Raw genomic sequence first — 23,448 nt, forward strand, 5'->3', positions numbered from 1 at the left:
AGGAAAGGATGTTGCCATAGACCATATAACTCAATTTCGTATTTCTTGAAAATTATTTTTATAATATTTTCACGGAGGACTCTTCCCTTAAAGGCACATGGTGTTCTCTTCTAACTATTTCCTGCCGGCTCGTTGCCGGAAGGAGAGATGGGTGGGGAGGAGCCTTCATCTATTCTATCCTGTCCTACCACACGTAGATTACTAGTAGTAACGGTAGTAAACAGACACCCTCGCCATAGACCGCCAGGTCTTCTGGTGTCTGTTCTCCCTATGTATTCCTATGTATTCCTCCTCCTCCTCCTCCTCCTCCTCCTCCTCCTCCTCCCCCTCCTCCTCCTCCTCCTTCTCTTAATTGTGTCTGCACCTGTTTTAATCATCTTTTTTGTCCTCGTCCTCCTCCTCCTCCTCCTCCTCCTCCTCTCCATCACCACCACTATCGCCTCCTCATGCTCCACCACCACCACCATAACCACATCCTCCTCCTCCTCCTCCTCCTCCTCCTGTTCTCTCCCCTTTAAAACAAAACTGGCTCGGTCTGGTAATGTATCAGACGCGCACACACTCACACACACACACACACACACACACACACACACGCCTATATCCTTGAAGGTAATGTAGAATGCTGGAAAAACCAACAACAGACGAGGATGCAGCCTTCCGTCAAACCAGACGGCCAAAGTGACGTCCAACCCCTGGTTTGTTTCGGATGTAGTAGTAGTAGTAGTGGCAGCAGTAGTAGTAGTAGTAGTAGTAGTAGTAGTAGTAGAGTGTCCAGCGCATCACAGAGGTGATTGTCTCTGGAATGGAGGCACACATTCCACGTACTTTCTCTACTCCTCATGCTAAAAAGCCTTGGTTTAATCACGCTTGTTCTCGTGCTATCAAAGAAAGAGAGGCAGCTCACAAAAAGTACCAGAACCTTTGCACTCCTGCTAACCAAGATCTTTATATTTCTGCCCGGAATCGTGCCAAATCTATTCTTTGACTTACCAAAAGCTCTTTCATTAATAAGAAATATCAAAACCTTGCTTTTTCTAATTCTTCCCGGGACTTCCGGCATCTAGCCAAAAATTTCTCTAATTTCATTTCTTCATCTTTCCCTCCTCTCCTTACCCCGGCGGCAGCACCGCCGTCTCATCTATCTCTAAGGCTGAACTCTTCTCTCAGACTTTCTGTAAAAACTCCACTCTGGACGATTCTGAGCTTATTCCTCCTACTCATCCCCCCTCTGACTCCTTTATGCCTGTTATTAAAATTCTTAAGAACGATGTTTTCTATGCCCTCTCTGGCCTCAACTCTCGGAAGGCTTATGGACCTGATGGAGTGCCTCCGATTGTTCTTAAAAACAGTGCTTCCGTGCTGACACCCTGCCTGGTCAAACTTTTTTCCTCTCTGCCTATCAACATCTACCTTCCCTTCCTACTTTTCCTTCCTGCCTTCATACAGCCTGTGCCTAAGAAGGGTGACCGTTCCAATCCCTCAAACTACCGCCCTATAGCTTTACTTTCCTGTCTATCTAAATCTTTTGAATCAATCCTTAACCTCCTCGTGACGTAACAGAGGGTATAAAAGCAGCAGAGCGGGGCAGCGAGTTGGCAACTTCATCAGGCACACTCACACGGGATGTTATCCTCTCGCTGTCTTTTAACTGCTCTCGTTCCCCCACATTCTCTCTCTCTCTCTCTGTCTCTCTCTCTCTCTCTCTGTGTGTGGGGGGGTGTGTGTGTGTGTGTGTGTGTGTGTGTGTGTGGAGAGAGAGAGAGAGAGAGAGAGAGAGAGAGAGAGAGAGAGAGAGAGAGAGAGAGAGAGAGAGAGAGAGTGTGAGCAACCCCTCTGAGGAGAGTGATGGAGTGATGTGGCAGAAGCGGTCTCCCTAAGCCGTGCCTAAATGCTCAAGTTAGAGTCGATACAGTATAGCAGTTGTCGGTTTGGGGATAAGGCTTTGCAGCGAGCAATCAATAAAATCTATGGCTCTTTAGGTAACAGCATGGCACCTGTGATGAAGCTGGCCAAACTCTTCTATTTTGCTCGTGACGTCACTGCCGCGTCAAAACTTTTGGACGTGAACTAGACTCCTAAAGGCTTTATAACATTTTTTCTACATTACACAGGACCCAGTGAAACTCTAGGAAGACATCCAACACTAGCTCAATCGTACCAGGACAACAAGGTGGACATTACAGAAGAACTATCCAGCCGCCACAGGTGGGATTTTTCAGGCACCGAAGAGTTTTTCTGTAATGTCCACCTTGTTGTCCTGGTGTGGTTGAGCTAGTGTTGGGTGACTTTCTCTAGTTTTACTGGATCCTGTGTAATGTAACAAAAATGTTATAAGGCCTCTAGTTCATGTCCAAGAGTTTTGACGCGGCAGTGAAGTCACGAGCAAAATAGAAGAGTTTGTGCTTCATCACAGGCGCCATGCTGTTACCTAAAGAGCCATAGATTATTGACTGTTCGATTACTGTGTCTGTGAGGGTCTAGGACAGGGCCACTCAACTATTAGGAGCAAAGGTCAAGTTAGACCAGTGGCTCCCAAACTTTTTTACATGATGCCCCCTATTAATTTCTAAGAAAACCTCACGCCCCCCATCCTTTGTTTATATATATATATATATATATATATATATATATATATATATATATATATATATATATATATATATATATATATATATATATATATTGAACCTCATGCGAGGATGATTCAAACAGTGTTACTCCTTCACGTGTGTGTGTGTGTGTGTGTAATTCACCTCTTGGTCTGCTGCGGGTCTCTCTCGAGACAGCCAGCCGTTCCCCTACGGAAGAGCACAGAGCTCGTAGTACCGATCTCTGGGTAGGACTGAGACCACTCACACACAACAACGAGGTCACAACTCCTTGCCTGACGTCGCGTAATTTCTCACTGCTAGGTGAACAGGGGCTACACGTGAAAGAAGATAAACCCAACTTATCTTCACCCGGCCGGGGAATTGAACCCTGGTCCTTCTGGTTGTGAGCCAGACGCTCAACCCCTGAGCTACCGGGCGTGGTGTGTGCGTATGTGTGTTTATTTCTTGCAAAACTGCAATTTTTGGCAGACGGGATGACGCCCCCCCAGTTTGGGAACCACTGACTTAGACAAATGTATGCATCGGTCCGGATATCCTAGCTGGACCCCAAGCTCCAGTAGTAGAAAAAAATTCGTACATAACATGAAGGTCCTGGCAATGTATTCTTGCAAGAGTTTCCTCAACTGACTGTTGCCTCTACAGTCAGGTGAAGGCGATGCCGGGACACAGGAGAAAGAGAGAAGGAAAAGAAAGAGAGTCGTGTCGTGATAATCTCCCCCGCCGTTGTGACTCGTATTTCGTTTTTTTTTCTTTTCATGCAATCATAAGAAAGCGTTTAACCTTTTTCCTTCCCTTTATAGATATTGATGTGAGCAGAAAGCGACTAAGAGTACCGGCCTGTGTCTCCCCCCTTCACTGTTTCCCATCTAAGGAACAGCTGCAAGTTTTCTCTACTTCCTTCCCTTGGGTTTCTTCCTCCCTTCTGCTGGCCATAAAAATGTCCATGAATGTTCCCGCTTCCCTTACTCATGGCTGTCCCGCCTTCTCACTCAAACCGTGTCCCTTTCCCTCAGTGTTTCTCATCCTAGGACAGCTGGTAGTTTTCTCCCTCTTCCTTTCCTCATGTTCCTCCTCCCTTCTACTGGCGACGAAAACAAACATGGCACGCGACCGGAGGCGGAGAGAAATAAAACTGGCAACAGGGCGCCGGAGAAGCGATGAAGGCCGCGCCGAACTGGAGCTGTGGCCGCAGGGAGCAAGAAAGGCGGGAAAAGGTACTGGAAACAAAGATGAGTGCTTTTAGGGGAAGCCGAATTCTGGCTACAAGAAAAGTGATAAATAGATGAATAGATAGATAAATAGATAGATATAGGTAGGTAAGCAAGTAGATAGAGACAGAAAATTAGATAGCTTAGCAGATGGATAAATAAATAGATAGGTAGATATATACATTTTTTTCTTATGTTTGGGCAGTAGCGCTGATAGACTTTCATGACGGAGCCTGTTGGTCGGCCCCAGCCCGTTAGTGTCGCAGGCAAGTATTTAGAGTGGCGCCATCTTACTTGACTCATGCCGCCCCCCCGGAGCTCCACTTGATCAAGAGAGAGAGAGAGAGAGAGAGAGAGAGAGAGAGAGAGAGAGAGAGAGAATATGGACATGCATCTCTTCCTTGAGATCTTGAGTGGCGGGAGACAGAGGAGGAGGAGGAGGAGGTGGAGGAGAAGGAGGAGGAGAAGGAGAAGGAGGAGGAGGAGGAGAAATGTGAAGAGCAGGTTACGAGCAAAAAGAGGAGGAAGAGAAAGAGGAAGAGGAGGAGGAAGAGGAGGAGGAGGAGGAGGAGGTGGAGGAGGAGGAGGAGGAAAAAGTACAGAAGTTATTAAAGAAAAGAAAGAAAAGTAGTGAGTTAAGGGTGGAGACGCTAAGGAGGAGGAGGAGGAAAAAGTAGAGAAGTTATTAAAGAAAAGAAAGAAAAGTAGTGAGTTAAGGATGGAGACGCTAAGGAGGAGGAGGAGGAGAAGGAGGATACGTGTCAACAGAGTAAATCAACTTATTAACAACGTGTCTAGGAAGAAGAAGAAGAAAAAAGAAAGAAGAAGAAAAAGAAGAAGAAAAAGAAGAAGAAGAAGAAGAAGAAGAAGAAGAAGAAGAAGAAGAAGAAGAAGAAGAAGAAGGAGGAGGAGGAGGAGGAGGAGAAAGAAGAGAAGATATTTGATTCTGAGAGAGAAAAATGAAGCAGAAGAGAGAGAAATCTTTTTTAGCCAAACCCTTCCCTTCTTTCCTTTCTCTATCCTTCCCTTTCTTTCCCTTTTTTTTTTTTTCCTTTCCTTTCCAATCTTTTCCTTCTCTTATCATATTTTCTCTTTCTTTTTCTTTCTTTCCCTTCTCCTTTTCTTATTTCCCTTACCATGTCTTTTCTTCCCTTCCTTTCCCTTCCCTTCCCTTCCTTTCCCTGCCGTTCCCTTCCTTTCCACTTCCATTCCCTCTCCTCCATTCCTTCAATATTCTTTCTTTCTCTTCCCATCCATTCCTTTCCTTCCTTTCCTTCCCTTCCCTGCCCTTCCTTCCTTTCCTGCCGTTCCTTCCTTCCTTCCTTCCTTCCTTTCCCTGCCGTTCCTTCCTTTCCACTTCCATTCCTCTCCTCCATTCCTTCTATATTCTTTCTTTCTCTTCCCATCCTTTCCTTTCCCTTCCCTTCCTTTCCCTTCCCTTCCCTTCCCTTCCCTTCCTTTCCCTGCCGTTCCCTTCCTTTCCACTTCCATTCCCTCTCCTCCATTCCTTCAATATTCTTTCTTTCTCTTCCCATCCTTTCCTTTCCCTTCCCTTCCTTTCCCTTCCCTTCCCTTCCCTTCCCTTCCTTTCCCTGCCGTTCCCTTCCTTTCCACTTCCATTCCCTCTCCTCCATTCCTTCAATATTCTTTCTTTCTCTTCCCTTCCTTTCCTTTCCCTTCCCTTCCTTTCCTTTCCTTTCCCTTCCCTTCCCTTCCCTTCCTTTCCCTGCCGTTCCCTTCCTTTCCACTTCCATTCCCTCTCCTCCTTTCCTTCAATATTCTTTCTTTCTCTTCCCTTCCTTTCCTTTCCCTTCCCTTCCTCTCCCTTCCCTTCCTTTCCCTTCCCTTCCCTTCCTTTCCCTGCCGTTCCCTTCCTTTCCACTTCCATTCCCTCTCCTCCTTTCCTTCAATATTCTTTCTTTCTCTTCCCTTCCTTTCCTTTCCCTTCCCTTCCTTTCCCTTCCCTTCCCTTCCCTTCCCTTCCCTTCCCTTCCTTTCCCTGCCGTTCCCTTCCTTTCCACTTCCATTCCCTCTCCTCCTTTCCTTCAATATTCTTTCTTTCTCTTCCCTTCCTTTCCTTTCCCTTCCCTTCCTTTCCCTTCCCTTCCCTTCCCTTCCTTTCCCTTCCCTTCCCTTCCTTTCCCTGCCGTTCCCTTCCTTTCCACTTCCATTCCCTCTCCTCCATTCCTTCAATATTCTTTCTTTCTCTTCCCTTCCTTTCCTTTCCCTTCCCTTCCTTTCCATTCCCTTCCCTTCCCTTCCCTTCCCTTCCTTTCCCTGCCGTTCCCTTCCTTTCCACTTCCATTCCCTCTCCTCCTTTCCTTCAATATTCTTTCTTTCTCTTCCCTTCCTTTCCTTTCCCTTCCTTCCTTTCCTTCCTTCCCTTCCTTCCCTTCCTTCCTTTCCCTGCCGTTCCCTTCCTTTCCACTTCCATTCCCTCTCCTCCATTCCTTCAATATTCTTTCTTTCTCTTCCTTCCTTTCCTTTCCTTCCTTCCTTTCCCTTCCTTCCCTTCCTTCCCTTCCTTTCCTGCCCTTCCTTCCTTTCTACTTCCTTCCCTCTCCTCCTTTCCTTCAATATTATTTCTTTCTCTTCCCTTCCTTTCCTTTCCCTTAACTTCCTTTCCCTTCCCTTCCCTTCCTTTCCCTGCCCTTCCTTCCCTTCCTTCCTTTCCCTGCCCTTCCCTTCCCTCTCCTCCTTTCCTTCAATATTATTTCTTTCCCTTCCCTTCCTTTCCTTTCCCTTCCCTTCCCTTTCCTTCCCTTCCCTTCCCTTCCCTTCCTTTCCCTGCCCTTCCCTTCCTTTCTACTTCCCTTCCCTCTCCTCCTTTCCTTTAATATTCTTTCTTTCTCTTCCCTTCCTTTCCCTTCCCTTCCTTTCCCTTCCCTTCCTTTCCCTGCCCTTCCCTTCCTTTCTACTTCCCTTCCCTCTCCTCCTTTCCTTCAATATTCTTTCTTTCCCTTCCCTTCCTTTCCTTTCCCTTCCCTTCCTTTCCCTGCCCTTCCCTTCCTTTCTACTTCCCTTCCCTCTCCTCCTTTCCTTCAATATTCTTTCTTTCCCTTCCCTTCCTTTCCTTTCCCTTTACTTCCTTTCCCTTCCCTTCCTTTCCCTGCCCTTCCCTTCCTTTCTACTTCCCTTCCCTCTCCTCCTTTCCTTCAATATTATTTATTTTCCTTCCCTTCCCTTCCTTTCCCTTCCCTTCCCTTCCCTTCCCTTCCCTTCCCTGCCCTTCCCTTCCTTTCTACTTCCCTTCCCTCTCCTCCTTTCCTTTAATATTATTTCTTTCCCTTCCTTTCCCTTCCCTTCCCTTCCCTTCCCTTCCTTTCCCTTCCCTTCCCTTCATTTCTACTTCACTACCATCCCCTCCTTTCCTTCAATATTATTACTTTCCCTTCCCTTCACTTCCCTTCCTCCCTTCCCTGCCCTTCCCTTCCTTCTACTTCCTTCCCTCTCCTCCTTTCCTTCAATATTATTCCTTTCCCTTCCCTTCCCTTCCTTTCCTTTCCCTCCCCTTTCTTTCCTCCTCTCCCTTCCCATGTCTTTCTTTCTCTTCCTTTCTTTTTCATTTCCCTTCTCTTCCCTTCCCTCTTCATCCTTTTCCCTCTCCTGGCAATCCCTTCCGTTTCCTTCGCTTCTCTTTCCTTCCCTTCCTTACCCTCTCCGTCATTTCCCTTCCCATCTCTTCCCTTCATTTATCTCGTTTTAGCTTCCCTTCCTTTTCCTTTCTTTCCCTTCCTGCCCTTCCCTTTCATTATTTTCCTTACTCACTTTCGTTCCTTTCTCTTCCCTTTGCTTCCTTTTACTTCTCTCTTTTCCCTTCCATTCCTTTTTCTTTTCCCCTTCCCCCTTCTTCTTTTTTTTCTTTTCCTCTCTTCTCTTTCTTTCCCTTCCCTTCACTTCCATTCTCTTTTCTTTCTTTTCTTTCCCTTATCTCCCCTCCCTTTCCCTTCTTTTCCATTACCTTCCCTTCCCTTCCTTTCCTTCACTTCCATCCTTTATTTTTTTTCCCTTCCCTTCTCTTTCATTTCCTTCCCTCCCCTCCTATTCCCTTCTCTTCTAATCCCCCTCCTCCCTCCCCTCCCCCCCCCTTCACCATGCCACAATCTCACACGGGTCGATAGCTTTGGGTGAGGGAAGGTTCTGGGCGTGGTGAAGGGAAGGGAAGGAAAGGGAAGGGAGGGGAAGAGAAGGGAAGGGAGGGGATGGAAGAGGAAGGGAAAGGATGGGATGGAATGGGGTGGGATGCGATGGGATGGAATGGAAAGGGAAGGGAAGAAAAGATTGGGGAAAAGAAGGGATGGGAAAGAAAAAGGGGGAATGAAGGAGAAAGACAAAGGAGGAAAGGAAGGGAAAGGAAGGAAGGGAAAGGAAGGAAGGAAGGAAGGAAAGAGGAAGAAGGGAAGGAAGGAAGAAAGGGAAAGGAATGGATGGGATAAGGGAGGAAGGAAGAGGAAGGAAGAGGAAGGGAAGGAGGAAGAGGGAGGAAAGAAGAGAGGAGAGAGGAGAGAGAGAGAGAGAGGAGGAGAGAGAGGAGAGAAGAGAGAGGGAGAGAGAGAGGAAGAGGAAGAGAGGAGGAAGAGAGAGGGGAGAAGAGGGAGAGAGGAAGAGGAGAAGAGAGAGAAGGGAGAGAGGAAGAGAGAGAGAGAAGAGAGGGAGAGGAGAATAAAGAATAAAGAGAGAAGAGGGAGAGGGAGAGGGAGAGAAGAGAGGGAGGGAGAGAATGAATAAAGAGAGAGAGAAGAGGGAGAGGGAGAGGGAGAGAAGAGAGGGAGGGAGAGAATGAATAAAGAGAGAGAGAAGAGGGAGAGGGAGAGGGAGAGAAGAGAGGGAGGGAGAGAATGAATAAAGAGAGAGAAGAGGGAGAGTGAGAGGGAGAGAAGAGAGGGAGGGAGAGAATGAATACAGAGAGAGCGAAGAGGGAGAGGGAGAGAAGAGAGGGAGGGAGAGAATGAATAAAGAGAGAGAGAAGAGGGAGAGGGAGAGGGAGAGAAGAGAGGGAGGGAGAGAATGAATAAAGAGAGAGAGAGAGAGAGAGGAGAGGAGAAGAGAGGGAGGAGAGAATGAATAAAGAGAGAGAAGAGGGAGAGGAGGAGAGAAGAGAGGGAGGGAGAGAATGAATAAAGAGAGAGAGAAGAGGGAGAGGGAGAGGGAGAGAAGAGAGGGAGGGAGAGAATGAATAAAGGAGAGACAAGAAGAACGAGAAAAAAATAATCCCTCCATCTTCTTCTTCTTCTTCTTCTTCTTCTTCTTCTTCTTCTTCGTCTTCTTCTTCTTCTTCTTCGTCTTCTTCTTCTCCCTCTTCACCCTCCACCACCAGCACCGCCATCACCCCCGCCCCCTCCCCCACCCATCCCACCATCACCACCACCTACTCTTCCTCCTCCCCTTCCTCTTCCTCACTCTTCTCTTCCGCCCCTTCCTCCTCCTCCAACTCTGCCCCCTCCTCCACATCATCAACATCCTCCTCCTCTACTCCCCCAGCCAACCCCTTCTTCCTCCTCCTCCGCCTCTGCCGCCTCCTCATACATTTCTTCTCCCCTCCTCCACATCCTCCTCCTCTCCTCCCCAGTCAACCCCTACTGCCCTTCCTCCTCCTCCGCCTCTGCCCCCTCCTCCACATCCTCAACATCCTCCTCCTCTACTCCTCCCCAGTCAACCCCTTCCTCCCCTTCCTCCTCCTCCGCCTCTGCCCCCTCCTCCACATCCTCAACATCCTCCTCCTCTGCTCCCCTGCAGTCAACCCCTTCCGCCTCTTCCTCATCTTCCCTTGGCTCCCCCTTGTCCCTCTCCTCTACCAGCCCTCCTAACGCCTCCACGTCCAGTCGCCACCACACTCCCCCGCCTCACTACTCATCCATTAGACGCCACAAGACCATTCTTCCTGCTGTGGTCTGCGTAGATCAGACACAGTTTCGGGGCACAGACAAGCTGAAAACATCTGTTAGACTTGTAGGGGACTCGCTGGTTAGAGGTCAACTAACGGAATTCTGCGGCAGGAATACAGAGACGCGGAGGCGTTATTGTATTCCGGGAGCCAAACTGGACGACATTACTTCAGCTGTCGATGCTGTCACGGAACTCGCGAAGGAAGACACAGTTTATTTGATTCACGCGGGGACAAATGACGTTCAGTCTACTCAAACTCAGGCCCTACTATCAAAATACCGTCAGGTCATTCGGCGTTACAAGACCAAGTCCCTCACGTCATTGTCTCTGGAATTCTACCCAGAATCAGCGCTTACGCCGGCTTCAACAGCAAAGCGAGCAACATCAATACTAGTCTGAAGGAAATTTGTGACGACGAAGGCGTGGCGTTTACAAACGCCTGGCACCACTTTCTTGAGCGCCCAGACTTGTTTTGGAACGATGGACTACATCTGAATGAGGTTGGATCGGCGCGTTTCGGGAGGCTTCTGGACGAGGCAGTGAAAAGCTTTTCGAAAAGCCTTTCAAAAAACGGCGGGCGAGGACGGGGCAAAGGCAGCCCTTGATCAACCAACCCGTAGCGTCAGTGCGACTCACAAGAAACTGTGTAACTAACCACGCCTCCGACAAGCGAACTGGTACAACTCGTCACGGCCACATTTCTATCATGTACACAAATGCACGTAGTTTAATACCCAAAAGGACGAAATTAGGGCGTATATTGCAACAGAGAAACCAGATGTGGTAGCCATCACAGAGACTTGGGCCAACTCTACTCATCTAGAATCCGAAATGTCATTCCCTGGGTGCGAAAGCTTCCACAAAGTCGAAAGCACAAGAAAGGAGGAGGAGTTTGCTACGTAAAAAGTACACTCACTGACATAAAAATAGACAAACAGGACGCAGAGAAATACGATTCTGTCTATGTGGAAATAACCGCAAATAACAAGAAACTAACACTTGCAACCGTATACAGGCCTCCGAAACAACAGGCAGCCGATGACACTGCCCTCTACGAAGAGATTCACTCTCTAACACAAAGCAAGGAAGCAATTATAATTGGGGACTTTAATTGCCCTAACATTGACTGGGGACTGATGACTGGAGATCAAGAGGGTAACAGGCTTTTTAGAAATGGTGGAGGATTCGTTCCTCACTCAAGTTGTAACTCAACCAACAAGAGAAAACAATCTGCTGGATCTGGTATTAGTAAGCGACCCCGACCTCATTCGCGACTGTACAGTTGGTGAGAAACTTAATGGGTGCGATCACCACTTAATCCGTTTTAATATCAACATATGTCACAAACTCGTAGATAATCCATCAGTGATACCAGATTACAAAAAGGAAATTTCAACTTAGCCCGTGCACTGCTTTCCCCTCCGACCTGGGACCAACTTGGCATCACCGACAATACAATCGACAACGCGTGGAACGTCTTCAAAGATAAGCTGTTGCAAGTAGAGAAGGCTACAGTGCCTACGAAATCCAGGCGAGTAAATGGGGCCGTAGATCCACCGTGGATGACCAGAGAAATAAAAGGGCAGTAAACCTAAAAAAGGAATTATAATTTGATGAAAGAGAATGCTACGGCCGAAGCCAGCACACAGTACCACAACAGCCTCAGAGCTTGTCGCAGCCTTATTCGAGTAGCAAACGCAACTATGAAAAGCAAATAGCGCGCGAAATCAAAACTAACTCCAAGAAATTCTTCACGTACATAAGATCGAAAAGAAAGTAAAATCCAATATTGGTCCCCTGACAGACGAGACTGGATCTGTAACTCAGGACAGTAAACCGATGGCCAGAATCCTCAACAGTAACTTCGCATCCGTATTCACAGTCGAGGACATCGAAACCATTCCCGAGAGCCCTGCCCCGCCGAGTGAGATCACGCCGCTGGAAATTGACTCAATATGCGACCAAGAAGTAAAAAAGTACTTGGACAAACTCGACACGAACAAGTCAACGGGACCCGACAGTTTGTCCCCGCGGTTATTAAAAGAGCTTAAACAAGAAATACTTCAACCACTCACTACCATATTCAACCGGTCAGTTCAACTAAACAAGGTCCCGGAAGACTGGAAGATGGCGAACGTAACACCGATTTTCAAAAAAGGAGACAAAAGCGTTGCATTAAACTACAGGCCCATAAGTTTGACATCAGTGGCAGGAAAAATACTCGAAAAGATTATTAGAGATAAACTTGTTAAGTTTCTAGAAAACAATAATGTAATCTCCGACACCCAGCATGGCTTCAGAAACAAGCGCTCCTGCCTAACGAATTTATTAGACTTCTTCCAAGGTATATATAAGAACTGGGATGCCCACATCCCCAGTGATGTTATATACCTGGACTTTCAGAAAGCCTTCGACAAGGTACCGCACGAGCGACTCCTTAAGAAACTGCACTCGGCGGGCATCGGAGCCAATCTGATCGCGTGGATAAGAGATTGGCTCACCGACAGAAAACAACGAGTACTACTCAACGGACAGCCTTCCGATTGGCTACCAGTCACTAGTGGAGTGCCTCAAGGGTCAGTGCTGGGACCCATCCTCTTTATCATATATATCAACGACCTAGAATCAGGACTGAAATCCACAATATCGAAATTTGCAGATGACACTAAGGTGGGTGGAGATGCCCTCACAAAGACCGACTGCGAAATCATTCAGAAAGACCTCAATCACATTATCGAATGGTCGGAAAAATGGCAAATGTCTTTTAATGTTGACAAATGCAAAGTCATGCACATTGGGTCCCAAAATAGTAACCACACATACATCATGAATGGGAGACCTCTGCAAGCGATGCAGGAGGAAAAGGATCTTGGAGTCACTATCAGCAGTGACCTGAAACACGCGAATCACTGTAAAAAAGCATACAACAAGGCCAACATTATGCTCGGGTTCATAGCGAGGAACTTCGAGTGTAAAACACCAGACGTGATGCTATCCTTGTATAATTCCATGGTAAGACCGCACCTCGAGTATGCAGTGCAGTTCTGGTCTCCCAATTACAGAAAGGACATTGCTTTACTGGAAAGGATTCAACGACGCGCCACAAAGATGATTCCAACCTTAAGGGCTCAACCGTACGAGGAACGACTCAAGCGACTCAATCTCTTTACATTGGAGAAAAGGCGCCTACGAGGGGATATGATTCAAGTCTTCAAGTATCTAAAAGTTCAATAACGTCGATTACTCCAAATTCTTTGAACTGCAAACCAACTCAAGAACTAGAAATAACGGTTTACCCATTCAGTCGAGTCGATGTAACACAGACATTGGAAGGAGTTTCTTTTCTAACCGAGTCATCCGCCACTGGAACAATCTTCCCTCAGAAGTAGTAAATGCGAACACCATCAACTCCTTCAAATATAGAATCGACCGTCATTTCGCTGCGTCAGGAGTAAACTGAATAACGAGGGGCTTCCATCTGCTCCTCAATATCGAGGTGCTTTCATCTGCTCACCAAGCCCCAAGTGGCGGTCGAGCAGATTAAATCACCCAAGCGGGCGACCTCGTAATGAGCCAATAGGCTTTCTGTTGCCTGCATTTCCATGTTTCCATGTTTCCATGTTTCTCTCCCTTCCTTCTTTTCTCCCTCCTCTTCCTTCCTCCTTCCCTCCCCTTCTCCCTTACCTTCCTCCTCTTCCTTCATCCTTCCCTCCCTCCTTACCTCCCCTCCTCCCTTCCCTTCCTCCTCTTCCTTCCTCCTTCCCTCCCCTTCTTCCTTCCCTTCCTCCTCTTCCTTCATCCTTCCCTCCCTCCTTACCTCCCCTTCTTCCTTCCCTTCCTCCTCTTCCATCGTTCTTCCCTCCTTCCTTCTTATCTCCCTTTTCTTCCTCCTCTTCCACCTCCCTACCTTCCTTCCTTCGCTTCTTTTCCTCTCTCCACCTTTCCTTTTTTCCCTCCTCTCCTCCATGATTTCTCTCCCTTTTCCTTCTTCCTCTCTTTCCTCCCTTTTTTTCTTTCTTTCCTCCTTCAGAAAATCAACAAATAAATAGGTAGATAGATAGATAGATAGAGATAGAAAGATAGATAGATAGACAGAGAGAGAGAGAGAGAGAGAGAGAGAGAGAGAGAGAGAGAGAGAGAGAGAGAGAGAGACCCCCTTTAAAGTCGCGCAGTTTTAATTCACAGTGACCTCTCTCTCTCTCTCTCTCTCTCTCTCTCCTTTCATCATTCTCTCTATCTTCTCTCCCTCCCTACTCTCCTCTGTCTCCTTCTCTCCCTCTCTTCTTTCCTCCGCCTCCTGTCCCTCCCTTCTCTCCTCTGCCTCCACCCTTCCCTCTTTCCCTCCTCTCCCTCCCTCCCTCCCTTCTCTCCCGTCCTCTGAAGCTAATCAATATATTCTTCGGGACAGTCTCAGTCAACCCAGGTAAAAGTCTATAATTCCATTGGTAATCGAGAGCCTGCTGTCATTGCACACACCAATCAGTACATCGATCAATTATGTTGGCCATAATATCACGCCAGGCAACTCACGTTGAAATTCTAGGGGCTTACACACCCACATTTCATAAGGCTTTGGTAGAGGTTGTGTAGTGGGTGTTTCCATAGGTAGTTTTATGAGCCTAGTGATAGTTTAAACAAGTCTTCTGTACCAACATTTGATAACGCTTTGGTAGAGGTTGTGCTGTGGGTACTTCCATGGGTAATTTTGATAGTCTAGTGATCGGGTGGCAAAGCTTCTGCACCTACATTTAATAAGGCTTTGTTAGAGCTTGTGTTGTGGGTGTTTCCATAGGTAGTTTTATGAGCCTAGTGATAGTTTAACAAGTCTTCTGTACCAACATTTGATACGGCTTTGGTAGAGGTTATGGTGTGGGTGTTTCCATGGGTAGTTTTGTGAGCCTAGTAATTGTATGACAAGGCTTACACACCCACTTTTGATAAGACTTTGGTAGAGGTTACGTTGTGGGTATTTCCATGGTCAAACTCTTTCGCCTCTGCCTGTTAACATCTACCTTTCCTTCCTGCTGGAAGTACGCCTTCGTACAGCCTGTGCCTAAGAAAGGTGACCGCTCCAATCCTTCAAACTACCGCCCTATAGCTTTACTTTCCTGTCTATCTAAAGCTTTTGAGTCAATCCTTAACCGGAAGATTCAAAAGCACCTTTCCACTTCTAACCTTCTATCTGATCGCTAGTATGGATTCCGCAAGTGGCGCTCTGCTGGCGATCTTCTTGCTCTCTTAACTGACTCTTGGTCATCCTCTCTTAGCTGTTTCGGTGAAACTTTCTCAGTTGCGCTAGACATATCCAAAGCTTTCGATAGAGTCTGGCACAAGTCTTTGCTTTCTAAACTGCCCTCTTTCGGATTCAGTCCCTCTCTCTGTTCCTTTACCTCCAGTTTCCTTTCCGGCCGTTCTATCTCTGCGGTGGTAGACGGTCACTGTTTTTCCCCTAAACCTATCAACAGTGGTGTTCCACAGGACTCTGTCCTATCACCCACTCTCTTCCTGTTATTCATCAGTGATCTTCTCTCCATAACAAACTGCCCTATCCACTCATACGCTGACGACTTCACTCTGCATTATTCAACTTCTTTCAATAGAAGACCCTCTCAACAGGAATTACATGACTCCAGACTAGTGGCTGCAGAACGCTTAACCTCAGACCTTGCTATCATTTCCAATTGGGGTAAAAGGAACCTTGTGTCCTTCAATGCCTCAAAAACCCAATTTCTCCACCTATCAACTCGACACAATCTTCCAAACAATTATCCCTTATTCTTCGATAACAATCAGCTGTCACCTTCAACACTAAATATCCTTGGTCTATCCTTAGCTCAAAATCTCAACTGGAAACTTCACATCTCTTCTCTCACTACATCAGCTTTCTCGATGTTGGGTGTTCTGTATCGTCTCCGCCAGTTATTCTCCCCCGCACAGATGCCTTCCATCTATATGGGCCTTGTCCGCCCTCGTATGAAGTATGCATCTCACGTGTGGGAGGGGCTCCACTCACACAGCTCTCCTGGACAGAGTGGAATCTAAGGCTCTTCGTCTCATCAGCTCTCCTCCTCTCACTGAAAGTCTTCTACCTCATAAATTCCGCCATGTTGCCTCTCTCTCTTCTATCGATATTTTCATGCTGACTGCTCTTCTGAACTTACTAATTGAATGCCTCCCCCCCTCCCGCGGCCCCGCTGCACTCGACTGTCCAAATCCCTAATGCAAGAGTTAACCAGCATCTTCACTCTTTCATCCCTTACACTGGTAAGCTATGGAACAGCCTTCCTTCGTCTGTATTTCCTCCTGCCTATGACTTGTCCTCTTTCAAGAAGAGTGTATCAAGACACCTCTCCATCCGAAATTGACCTCTCTTTTGGCTACTCTTTATTTTTTACTTTTGTGGGAGCGGCGAGTAGCGGGCTTTTTCATATATATATATATATATATATATATATATATATATATATATATATATATATATATATATATATATATATATATATATATATATATATATATATATAATTTTTTTGCCCTTTTGTAAGAAAAAAAAAGTCAAGTGATCGTTTGACATGGCTTCTGCACTCAAATTTGTTAAGACTTTGGTAGAGGTTGTGTGGTGTTAGTATTTCTATGGATAGTTTTATGAGTCTAGTGATAGTTTGACAAGACTTACACACCCACATTTGATATGGTTTGATAAGGTAGAGGTTGTGTTGTGGGTGTTTCTATGGGTAGTTTTGTGAGCCTAATGATCGTTTGACAAAGCTTTTGTACCTACAATGATAAGGCTTTGGTAGAGGGTGTTAGTACTTCAGTGGGTAATTTTATGAGTCTGGTGATAGCTTAATATATGTCGGTCTGGTGATAGTTTAATATATATCGGTCTGGTGATAGTTTAATATATATCGGGTTTCTGTACGATCGCCTTTGTGACTTTGGGAAGTATATGCTGGGAGAGCCGAAAGCGTCTGAGAGTTCCGGCCCATAATACTCTCAAGCATTTCGGGGCTCACACACCCAAGTTTGACGAGGCATTGGTAGAGGTTGTGTTGTGGGTATTTCCATGAATAGTTTTAAGAGCCTAGCGATCGTCTGGTGAAGCTTCTGTATCTAGGTTTGATAAGACTTTCGTAGAGGTTGTGTTAGTAGTTCCATGGGTAGTTTCAAGAGCCTAATGGTAATCTGACAAGGCTTTTGCACCATTAAAGCAAAAAAACACTCTTGAGGACCCGATTAATCTCCTTTGTGGCTTTGGGAGATGTATGTTGTGAGGGCCAAAAGCGTCTGAGAATACGAGTCAAGGCCACACAGGAGGTTAGTCGGGTTCTCATGATTATTTTTTTTACATTCACGGTGCAGAAGCCTCGTCAAACTATCACTAGGCTCACAAAACTACCCACGGAAATACTATATCATACAACCTCCACCAAAGCCTTATCAAGTGTAGATGTGTAAGCCCTGAAATGTTTGGGAATAAGGGACATAATTTTTTAGGCCTTTATGTATTGTAGACAGACCAGCGTATTAACTTTGGTGAACATGTTGACGAGTGAGGAGTAAAGTTGTGGGGGCAGTGAGTGGTCTGTGAAAATCGTTGACGTATTGATTTCCAGAAGCCAACTCGCACGGCCATGATTATGTCCCTTGTGTTGAGCTCGAGGAATCGCTGGGCAGGAGGTGGGGATAACCAGAGCCGTGGATAAGAAAGTGTGGCCACCTTCACCACAGGCGCCATGTTGTCACCCAGAGAGTCGCACGAAATTCAAATGCTGGTACAATAGTTTTTTTCACGCTCCTTGGATTGAAACCCAGTATTCTATTTGCGTGATCCTTCCCCTACATGCATTGAGTTCTTGAACGGAGACCAGAGCTCACTAAGACTGCTTCATTCCTTTCACACCTAGATCTACTTAGATGGGCGGCATTCAAGGGATAATTACGTTAAGGTTATACTGCTTCAACTTAATACATCACGCTTACCGACATTGAAATCCATCTGCCACTTCCCCGCCTAATCATACAATCTATCAAAACCGTTTAATGAGCCCTCTTGATTCTTCCTTCTTGAGAGCGTTCAAGTCGTAGGAAGGAGGAAGTGCAGACGAAGGAAGGCTGATTCGGTTTACCAGTAAAGAGATGAAAGGCTTAAGATGCTGTTAATTTCTTTCTTTACCTTACTTTCTCCTACTTTACTGACTTTACTTTTCTCTTTTCTTCCCCAGTCTCTCGTAATCCTCCTCCTCCTCCTCCTCCTCCACTACCTTTTTTTTAATCTCTACCTCCTCCTCCTCTTCCCCTCTCTCTCTCTCTCTATCTCTTTCTCTCTCTCTCTCCACACACACACACACACACACACACACACATACACTGGTTAGAGCACTGCGCTACCAGGCTTTATGGTCTGACAAGGCGGTGGTTCAAGCCCGCTCAGGCCGGATTCTTTCCGTTGACTAGGAGTGGTTACTGTCCCCCATTGAGCAAGGGGGATGGGGTGTGTGGTGTGCGAGGTCCTGGCAGTACCCAGAGATCGACGATAAAGAGCACTTGCTCATGTCGGGAGGGTATCTGCTGGCGATTACAAGTCCAACACGTGATCAGGCCGTGGTGGTGAATTACACACACACACACACACACACACACACACACACGCACAAGGGTCAGTAAAACAGCGGGGCACACACGGTCTTGTTTTATTATTGACAGACCACCACAGTTTTGATGTTACTCACCCAAGGAGGACTGGTCGCCTTTGTCAACTAAGAAGATCAGACAAACAAACAAATAGACAGACAAACAAATACACAAGGTTAATTTTCAATATATATCAGGAAACGACCCAAGCATTGTTTTTATCCGGTACTTCAAACTTCATTTTTTTGCCCACCTTGATTTTTTTTTTTCTTTCTTTCTAGGTTTTGGGAATGGAAATAATATAAAAAATAATCTTTCTGCTGATCCTATGAATTTATCTATATTATCATTATTATTATTATCAGAGCCATAACAAAATAGGCAACCTTCCATGGTAATCAGGTTGTTTTATCATTAGCATTATTATTATCGTTATCTTATAGTGTACAGAGGTTCCGGGGAGAGGGTTTCGAACTGGAGGCCAGACCCGAGCTGTCCAAGAGTGTGCCAGACGTGGCCTTCCCCAACGTACTCGTCAGGACAGAGAGGCGGAAAGCACCTCAGTGAAGCTTCATTCTGACCCTTCTGTGCACTTGCTATGAAGGGCGAGGTGGATAACTGAAGAGAGGAGGAGGAGGAGGAGGAGGAACAGTGAAGTGCTAAGTGGTAAGGAGGAATAAGGAGAGAAAGAGGCAGTTATGATGGTGGTGTGCGTGTGTGTATGTGTGTGTGTGTGTGTGTGAGAGAGAGAGAGAGAGAGAGAGAGAGAGAGAGAGAGAGAGAGAGAGAGAGAGAGAGAGAGAGAGAGAGAGAGATGTAGGGGAGCGTAAAAAGTAACCAATGAAACAAAAAATCTTACATATTGACAAATAATACTGATAAAATAGTAGTAGTAGTAGTAGAAGTAGTAGTAGTAGTAGCAGCACTAGTAGTAGTAGTAGTAGTAGCAGCAGTGTTGAGGCCCCGGTAGGTGGCTCGGATCTGGCCTCGCCCCGCGTCCCGCCCTGCCCCGGACAAGGGTTGCATTGTGGTACATATCACAGAAGATTCATGGTTATAATATATACTTTTAAAACTGTTTTCCTCTACTACGACACGCACATCAAAAACCGTGAATGGTATAACCAGCGGAGCTAAAAGAGGAGGAGGAGGGAGGAGGAGGAGGAGGAGGAGGAGGCGGAGAGCAGGGTGTGAAAGGTGTATGACAAAGGAGTAATCACATGAAAATATAAACCTCATTTACTATAATAGGTTCATACACTCCGTTGACGCTAAGGTGGCGAGTAAGCCCCGACCACCATCCCAGGATCCACCAATACGATTCAGCCCGTCCCGGCATCCACCAGTAATTGTTCCCAGGCAGAGTTTGGGGGGCGAGACTTGCTTGTGGAATTGCCAAAGCTATATTCTTTGTGGGCAACGGGGAGGGGCTTACCTTATGCCCAAGCTAACGTGTACAGAGCGCACGGGGTGACCAGGAGTAGTGGGTAGGCGTTTAGAATAGTGAGGTGGAGGTCTACACGTGACGGTGCCTTGGTGTATGCCTTGCTATAGTGACCTTGCGAGACAACGGAAAGGACATTGATAACAGCTACGGAATCCAAGGAACTCAGGTGCTAGGGGGAGTGAAGCAACAGCGGTTTTTAGCAACACACACACACACACACACACACACACACACACACACAGGTTAGCCTCTAGTGAGTTTACATAGTGAGGCGGAATACATTAGACCTCTCAGACTCAGTTCACAACCCAACACAGATCCTAGGCCAATACTACACACTTACACTGGTTACATCACGGGCCGCTAGTAAGAATACACTGAGAGCTGGAATACTGCAAGGCTTTCAGAACCAAACACCGATCATAGCAAACACACGCTGGCTGACTCATCGGCCTTTGCTTACATTATGCCGAAGCGAACACCGTAATACTTCCAGCCGTTCTCCTCACAACCAAACGCTGTGACTAGACAGTATAAGAACACAAGCTGGTTACACTGTTGATCAATGTCTGTAGTATGTGTATTCACAACTGTACTTGCAATCTGTACTTCCAAACTCATATGATAACGTTAAACCTACAATCTTTCTCTTCACAACCTAACACTGACGCTAAGCCAATATAAGAACACAGGCTGGTTACAATATTGATCAATGTCTGTAGAATAAGTATTATGGATGTAGAAGACTAAAACTGTACTCACAACTGTATTTACAACTTCACTGTTCACAACCCCACACTGACGCGAAGCCAATACAAGAACATTAGCTGGTTACACTCTTGGTCAACGCATGTGCTATGTAATATGGATGTGGTCTCCCTAACCAAAACAGGTCAAGTAGTAATATGTATACACCCACAAATAGGTGAATAATCATTGTATAGCACAGCACAAGTTAAATTAAGGTAAAACATCTTGTACGAGCTTAACATAATCAACATCATCATCATCATCATTATCATCATCTTTTGACTCATCTGCCTGTCCGGTAACTATTCACATTAGAGAGGCAGAGAAGCCCCGCCCACACCCGCCCAGCAACGGCCAATAGGAGCTGACCTTTCCCAGCATCCACCCGACAGTCAAAGGGGGTGAGGGAGCTCGTGGATTGGCCAATGATACTTTAAATAGGGGAGGGGGCGGGGCTTGTCTGCCTAGCTAACGTGGATGGAGTATAGTGATCTGTGGGTGGGTGTGATGTGGATGATGTGGGAGTGGTCCTCTGGTGTGTGTGTGGGTGTGTAATTCACCACGGCCTGATCACGTGTTGGACTCGTAATCGCCAGTAGGTACCCTACCGACATGAGCAAGTGCTCTTTATCGTCGATTTATGGGTACTGCGAGGACCTATGTGTGTGTGTGTGTGTGTGTGTGTGTGTGTGTGTGTGTGTGTGTGTGTGTGTGTGTGTGTGTGTGTGTGTGCGATCTAACCAGTGGGGTCACAGTCATGGCTTCAGGATCATGATTGGGGCGGCAAGAAAAGAAAGGTTGGGAATCACTGAGTCGTCACAGCAAACTCCACTAACGGTTCCCTGCTGTCGTGAAGCCGTTAAAACTCGAGAAAATAAATCATTGTAAACCTAACATTCAAATTCATCAAAGAAATCAGTGGAAGATCCTAAGGGCCATATTCTTAGAAGAAAAAAAAATCGGCTTTCGCAGGAGTTTTGGGCATTTCCATGGGTAGTATTATGACCCTGGTGGTAGTTTGACCCTGCTTCTGTACCATGAACCTAAAGAAACGCTCATGAGAACCCGAATGATCTCCGTTTTGGTCTTTGGAAGGAGTTGGTGTAAGAGGCAGAAGCGTCTGAGAATACCGACCCGGCTGTTCGTTCCTGCGGCCCACTCGCCCGCCGCGGTGTCTTTAGCTTCGTCAGTGCACCTTTAAATTAGTTCTGGAAGCCTTAGTCTTTGTTAAACTTTGGAAATATACCTTGAGCCTTTCTTCTTTATCCCTGCAACCATTATTTTCTTTATAACTGGAAATATACCTTGAACTTTTCTTCTTTATCCCTGCAACCATTATTTTCTTTATAACTGGAAATATACCTTGAACTTTTCTTCTTTATCCCTGCAACCATTATTTTCTTTATAACTGGAAATATACCTTGAGCTTTTTCTTCTTTATCCCTGCAACCATTATTCTCTTCATAGCTTTGGAAAGATACCTTTTTTTAAGTGTCTTCTTCCTTGCATTGTTTCCCTGGAAGTATTATTCTTTCCCTACAGCTTTGGAAATATACTTTTCTTTACTTCTTCCTCCAAGCAGGTGTCAGGCAGGTGTTATGTATGCCATGTCCTTGCAAACTTCACATTCACTCGTACTCGCTCCTTTTATTATCTTCCACCTTTGTGAGCAGGTGAGTTAACAGGTGTATAACAAGGCAGGTGTTATGTATTCCATTGCCTTGCTAGTATTGAGACAAACTTTACATTCATTTGTCTTCACTCCTTTTATTACCTTCTACCTTTGTGAGCAGGTGTACGTAGGTGTGCTAACGGTGTAGAACAAGGCAGGTGTTATGTATTCCATTGCTTTGATAGTATTATGAGAAACTTTACTACATTAACTCATAATTATACTCTCCTTCTGTTATCTTACTCCTTTGGTCCATAGCCTTCACCAGGTAGCTATAGAATTAAGTAAAGAATCAGGCAGGTGCTATGTACTCTATATTTCCTGTTAGTATTATGACAAACTTTACATTTCCTCTTATACACTCCCTTTGTTATCTTACTTTCTTGATCCACAGACTTGGCCACATATACAACTGACAAGCATACTAGATCAAGCAGGTAGGCATTTTATTTTCCTGCAGGCATACGACACTTTGTATTTACTCTCATCCACTCCTTCCGTTTCCTATACACCTAGGGTCACATTCTTAAACATTTCGGCGCCCAAGCACGCACAGATATTTTACAAGGCTTCCATAGGAGTTCTGAGCATTTCCATGGGCAGTGTTATGACCCTGGTGGTAGTTTGACCCTTCCTGCATCATGACCATAAAAAAACTCATTAAAACCCGCCTGGTCTCCTTTTCGGCCTTTGTAAAGGATTAATGTGAGAGCCGGAAGCATGTGAGAATGACAGCCTAATAGAACTCTCAGAACCCGCCTGGTCTCCTTTTCGGTCTTTGGAAATAGTAGATGTGAGAGCCGGACGAGTCTGAGATTGCCTTGGTTCGTAGCCGTGACCAGGTCGGCGAGTGCGTGAACAGGTGCGGAAAGAAGCATCTAAGTCAGTGGAAGACCTTTCTCTATGTATTTTTTTCAGCAGGGAAGTCAATCCGTGGAATAAGTTTGTATATCTATTTTTTCAGCAAGTGAATGGGATACCTTTCTATATGTTCTTTTTCATCAGGCAAGTCAATCATTGGAACGCCTGTCTGTATATATTATTTTTCAGTAGTAAGTCAATCTGTGGAATAACTTTCTGTACATCTATTTTTCCAGCAGGTAAGTGAATATATATATATATATATATATATATATATATATATATATATATATATATATATATATATATATATATATATATATATATATATATATATATATTTTTCATCAGGTAAGTCAATCATTGGAACGCCTT

The 23,448-nt window shown here is 45.7% G+C and overlaps 1 long non-coding RNA gene across 1 annotated transcript; it reads right to left on the reverse strand.

The window, feature by feature from the left end:
• Positions 1-18,386: 18,386 nt before the first annotated feature.
• LOC127008526 (uncharacterized) lies at positions 18,387-23,320 on the reverse strand. Its single transcript, XR_007761125.1, has 2 exons — positions 21,852-23,320; positions 18,387-21,793 (listed from the first exon to the last, which is right to left on the reverse strand). It is a non-coding gene; the product is annotated as an uncharacterized LOC127008526 (long non-coding RNA).
• Between the last annotated feature and the right edge of the window lie 128 nt (positions 23,321-23,448).

Source organism: Eriocheir sinensis, chromosome 38 (genome assembly GCF_024679095.1).
Source record: "Eriocheir sinensis breed Jianghai 21 chromosome 38, ASM2467909v1, whole genome shotgun sequence".
In the NCBI taxonomy this organism is placed as follows: Eukaryota; Metazoa; Arthropoda; class Malacostraca; order Decapoda; family Varunidae; genus Eriocheir; species Eriocheir sinensis.